This window comes from Capricornis sumatraensis, chromosome 9 (genome assembly GCF_032405125.1).
Source record: "Capricornis sumatraensis isolate serow.1 chromosome 9, serow.2, whole genome shotgun sequence".
Classification (NCBI taxonomy): Eukaryota; Metazoa; Chordata; class Mammalia; order Artiodactyla; family Bovidae; genus Capricornis; species Capricornis sumatraensis.
Window position 1 is genome coordinate 6,920,544 of NC_091077.1, and position 6,208 is coordinate 6,926,751.

A 6,208-nucleotide genomic window follows, 5' to 3' on the forward strand; every position below is an offset into this window, starting at 1 on the left:
TTGGCCACCTGATGCGAAGAGCTGGCTCATTGGAAAAAGACACTGATGCTGGGAAAGACTGAGGGCAAGAGAAGAGAGTGGGAGAGGATGAGAGGATTAGATAGCATCACTAACTCAATGGACATGAATTTAAGCAAACTCTGGGGGATAGTGAAGGACAGGGAAGCCTGAGGTGCTGCAGCCCATGGGGTCGCGAAGAGTCAGACACAACTTAGCGACTGGACAACGACAATTGAGGAAAGGGAGATTCCTGCATTACCCTTACCCTGTGCCCTCCCAGATCTGAAGGCCATTTCTGCTCACCCTCTGCAAAATCCAGGCAGGTTCGGGTCCTGGTCGTCAATGGGGGCTGGGGGCACACACCCTACTGAAGATGCAGAGCTCAGCAAGGTGATCTGCACCAATCCTGGGTGTCCTTACCATATACAAGAAATCCCTATGCTCGGGGTCCACTGGGATCCCAGAGTTCACCCTCAAATGTGGTTTGCCCAAGAGGACTTTTTAATTCTCAAAAGGCTGTGTAGCACAAGTTTAGAATCCGAGGACACTGAGACCCGGGTCCAGATCTATTACCTCCTCTTTCCTGTCAGTGGGACCCTGAGCCAAGTGGTTGGTAGCCCCTGTGCTTCGGTTTCCCCATGTGTAACGTGGAGATACTGTAAAGCGGGGTCTGGGGTAAAAATGATCAGAAATTATTACCGTCGTGGGTTGTTGTGTTATTTTTGAACTTAGCAAGGGCCTTCGCAGACTATCGCAATACGTACCAGGAACAGAGGCCTTTTTACAGGCAGGGTAACTGAGGCGCGGAGGGCAGCAGCTGCCCACATCTCTTGACTGAGGCAGGGTCGGGAATCCAGGTCTCTGGACACCACACACAAACACACACGCTGGGGCGGTAGCGTTGACGATACACAACTATTTTTATCTCGGTGGGTTCAGGGCTGCCCACATCTAGAGTTGGGCGTTCGTCATGGCAACAATGACGTCATCAGCCCCCGCTGCCAATTGGAGGGGGCCGGAAGCTGCTGGGCGCGGAGATGACAGGGCTGGGAAGGGCTGGCGGGGTCCCCAGGCAGAGGAAGAGATGGATCTGCAGGGATAGGGCGAAGCCCCGAGGCTGGACCCCAACTACCTTGAGATCAGAAAATCAAGTCAGAGCCCTTCAAGATGGGAGGAGGCTCACCTGCCAACCTGAAGTCTCCTTGTTTGCTTGAATACCTCCGGGGATGGAGAGCTCAGTATCGTGTGGGGCAAACGGTCCCAGACCCCCCACCATTAGGGGCTCCATTGGCCCCCTCCAATTGTTGTGAGTTCTTATGCCGGCTTCCTCCTTCCCCTACTAACCCACAAAACAGGGAGGAGCTGGGATCTGAGCTCAGGGGTTTTTGCTGTGCCCACACGTGTACACATACATACATACCACCCAATTCCCCCCATCCCACCCAATTCCTTCTAAAACCCTCACAGTCCTTGGTTCCCAGTCTGGCTCCCCAATCTGGGTTGTATGATCTCCGCCAAACAACTTCATCCCTCTGAGCCTCGGTTTCCTTGTTTGGAAATGGTCCAGTTACATGGGGCCCTGAAGGAGTCAAGCAGCAGGCTCAGGGCTGGGGGAGGCTTTGATAAAAAGAAGCCAAGACAATTGTTTTGTGAGGCTGATAATTCACAATTAATCCACAAATTTTAATTTACTTCGAAAATACAAAGAGATGTGAAGTGGCAAAGAGAGATGAGGGAAGGTCAGTAGCCCCCTGCATAGGCTCAGTGGAATGCTGGGCCCACATGGAACTCTCCCGGAACCACCCCCGGACCCTCTGCTCCCTGCACCATCTGCTTCTGCCTTCAGCCTCCTCTTTGCCAGCTGTTCTCGCCTAGAAAGAGGGAGTGGTTCTCGCCTAGAAAGGGGGTGGAGGTGGGGGGGAGGGGTCCAACCCCCTGGAACCGCCCTTTAAAGATAATATTTATGGTATCTGCCTCTGGGCTGGGTGATGCTGCCTCTTCACCAGAAGCCTCAGCTCCACCTGGAGGAATCCCCAGTCTGAAGGAGACAGGGGAAGGCATGGACACCCCCATACTGGAGGCACTAGCAAGGACCCAGAGGAAGAGAAGGGGCTAGAGGGAGTGGGGAGCCAAAAGACTTCCTGGAGGGGTCTTCAAGTTGGACCAGCAGGCTAATGGGAGATAGTAGGGTGGAGGCGGGACTCAGCCCGGTAGGACCAAGTCTCACAGGAAGGTGGCAGCTGGAGCAGAGAGAGAGAGATCAGTAAGGACCATATGGCACAGCCAGAGGACTTCCTGGAGGAGGAGAATAGTTGGAACTGGGCCATGAGAAAGCCAGATGGTCCTTCCAGGGAGCTTCCCCAGCAGCAGCAGAGACAAAGTCCAGACACAGACTGGCCAATTTCTCTGTCCCCGCATGCTCTGTTTGGGGATCTGGTGTTATAAAATTCTGTCATTGGTGAAGCAAAGGGCCAAATGGGAAAAGAAAATAATGATAGACTAATAGTGGTAGTAATCCTAGTAATAACAGCTTATGTTAACTGGCGCCGACAATCGCTACACAGAAGGCTGAGCTTAACCCAAACCAGGAAGAGCCAGTCTCCTCTTCCCTTTACCCACAGCCAAGGCAAACTGGTGGCCCAGGGGCCAAGCCAGGTCCTATTTATGACCTGCTAGTATTCAGTCAGGCTTCCCTGGTGGCTTAGCGATGAAGAATCTGCCCACCAATGAAGGAGACAAAGGCTTGATCCCTTGGTGGGGAAGATCCCCTGGAGAAGGAAAAAGCAACCCACTCCAGTATTCTTGCCTGAGAAATCTCATGGACAGAGGAGCCTGTTGGGCTACAGTCCGAGGAGTTGCAAAGACCTGGACACACTTATCAACTAAACAACAACAAAACCACTCAGCCAACAGCATACCCTGCATTGCCACAGTCAGACTGGCCAAGACACCTCCATGTATTGTCTGGACTGCTCAATCAGCTCATGACTTTCCCGAACTTTTATGAATTGACTCTTTGACCTGTGGCAAAGATTAGCCTCCAGGATAAATGACTGACTTGATTGATCAGCAGGCTGCCCCCTGATGGGGGGGGGGGGGGAGGTGGGGGGGGGGGGTGCTCAGGGCTCCAATTGAAGGAGTATGTGACTGATCCCCCAAATCGAAGCCCTCAACATCTTTGCACTCTCAAGTGCCAGAACAGTTAGAATTTCAATTCTGACTTCCTGGCTGTTACTTTCCCTCTCTGAGCCTCAGTTTCCCCCTCTGATAAATAAAGCTAATAATCCCCTGGGCTGTTGGAGACTTAAATACATGCTTAGCATTTAGCATTTGTAGGTGCCCCATAATGTGAGCAGTTATTTACACTCCTACTGTTATTTTAAAAAATATTTTCATTGTATCTCCTACTTGGTCCTTTACAAGATGCTTTCTTTGTTTCTGGCTCTTTTCTAGACCCCTACCTGCTCCAGAGGAGTCTTTCAAAGCTCTCAGATCTGACATGACCTCCCCTGCTCCAGCACCTTCCACAGCTCCTAATCACCCTAGGGAGAAAGTCTAACCTCTTCAAAATCAGCGTTAGAAGCCCTAGAAGTAGATGAATCGATCTCACGTGCCCAGTTCCGGTGCTAAGAAATGGTCTCTGCTTGCCCCATAAACACATGTTTGCATACCTCTGAGCATTTCCACGTCCTGTTCCCTCTGCTCAGGTTGCCCTCACTCACCTGGACAATCCCTACTCATCCCTTCACCTCCTTGGATGGAGTCCTGCCAATGTGGGGTTGGTCTGGAGGGAGAGCTAGGTCGGTGTGGGTTCAGATCCTGACTCTGTTAACCACTGGGACACCTGGACAGAGCTTATGATTCTATGAGCCTTAGTTTCCCCATTTGTAACATGGGATTCGTCCTCAGGGAATGGGTACCTCCTCCCCATGGAACAGGCCCCCACTTTCTGACGTCAGTTGCACCCCCATTCGCCTACCCGAAGGCAGTTTCTCTATTTTAAGAGGCTGCGGGCGGGGCTCAAATCTATCTGGGGCTCTGGGTGGGGCCTGGTTCCCCAGTGCTCACTAGTCCAGCTGAACACTTTCGTCTATGCTCAGGGTCCCCCTGCTCTTGCCTTGGGCAATGACCCCTTCCCTTCTCCTGCCCCTCTTTCCCCATGTCATCAGGGTCTCTGCCTTTCAGCTCTACCCACACCCTCCCTGTTCCCCAACCCAAATCCAGGTGACCGCACCCCCCTTCACCTTTAGACAAGTTCACAGTCTGGCAGCCAGGTTCAAGGCCTGCTTTTCCCCATTCTCCTCAGCTTCAGTACCCATTTCCCCTGTCCTTTCTGGCTTCTCTCAGCCTCATTCATTCCCCAAACACCAACCCCCTGCCCTGCCACCAGGGGCTGCCTTCTCTGTCCCAAAGCCACTGGCAACCATCAATTCAGGTACCTTCTCCAGGGGTGCCTGAGGGTGCCCCATGGCACCTGACCCCTCGGCAGGGTCACTGCTGCTCAGGCATTCATCTCCCCCAACAGGCTGGGAGATCCAGGAGGGCAGTTCCAGGGGTGAACACCCCTCACCACCACCGCTGCCTCTTGGAGCCAGGAGACTACAGTAGGCACTCAATTAAGTGTTTTTTGGATAAATGATGAATCCCGGTTTCCCCACTTGCAACCGGTGGCTTCTACATGTGTGGTCTAAGCTCCAGGGAAAGGGCTAGATTGTCTAAATTCCCATTGAACAGACGGAGAAACTGAGGTCCAGAGAGATCAAAGGAGTTGCTGCCCAGGGTCACCCACATTGGAATGTCAGCCTCTGCTAGCTGTGATGCCGTTTTTCTTATCTCCTCGCGGCGCAGCCTCCCCAACACAAACCCGAGGCAAGGGGTCAGAAAAGGAGGGCCCTTATAGAGAATGGGGAAACTGAAGTCCAGAGACGCAAGAGTGCCTCCCACCGCCCCTGCCCCCACACCCCAGGCCACACAGCCAGTTGGCAGTGGCTGGTGCACCAGAGAGCTGGTTAAGGGTGGGCAAATTACATGCCGCTGGGCGACCTCGGGATTGTCTTTCTTAGACTGGAGCCTCAGTTTCCTTGTCTGATGAAAGGGCTGCCTGACAGCCCCAGCCTCCCCATCTTGCCTTATGGGTGAGCTGAGACAGGGGTGCGATGGCGCTGCGAAGGCACGAAGCACGTATTAATACACATTAATTAATATTACTATATCCCTAGTAAAAAGATTAATACAACATATCACTAGTGAAAGGATTAACACCAACGACATGAACACACGATGAGCGCTCAAAGGCTGTCGTTGCTCGTATTAGAGCTCCTGCTGGAGAGAGCGAAACCCTCAGCCCCTTTCCCCCAAGGAGCCTCAGTTTCTCCATATGGCAAATGGGCATACCCTCTTCTCACCTAGGGAAAAGCACTTTGAGATGCGAGTGCATAAGCGGGAGCCCCCGGAGCGCGCCCCTCCCTCTGCCTCGGCTTCCCCCCGGTCCGTCCAAGCCCGGATCCCGCACCCAGGCAGGTTCACTCCACCAGCGATCTCTGCCCGCTCGCACGGGGCCTCACCTGGAGCCCACGGCGCCGCAGGAGGCTTGGCTCGTCCATTGCCCGCTAGTCCGCACTGCCGGCCGGCTCCCGGCCCCGCCTCAGCCATCCAGGCCCCGCCACCCCGCGCCATTGGCCAAGCAGGTCAGCTGACGAGGCCTGACCCCGCCCCTCTCCGGGAGCTGGCTACGAAAGGCCCGCCCCTTTCGGGAGAGCCTGCCCCGCCTTTCCAGGCCCCGCCCCGCCCCTAGAGCCTAGAAGTAAACACTTTTCAATACATCTTCCTAGAAGAGAGTATTATCCCCATTTTGCAAACGAGGAAACTGAGGCTCAGGATCCATGTGCCTGGGGCACACAACAAGGGTGAGGTGGGTAGGGTATTCACTGCTGTGCAAAATTTAACAAGGACTCACACACACACACACAATCCTTAAGATACACAACATTTAAAAAACAATAAAGAATCAAAGCTAACGCAAAAATGCATGATGAACTAGACATCAACATTTTAAATACAGGATCAGACTCTGCCTTTGCACGACCCTGACTGCTTGCCTCACTCCAATTCTGGCCCTTGTCCCAATAAAACTTTATTTAGAAGAATAAGAAACCACTGTAGTTGTCAGTTTCTTTTTTGATGATGACTGCCTTTGCTGAGTGTCAAC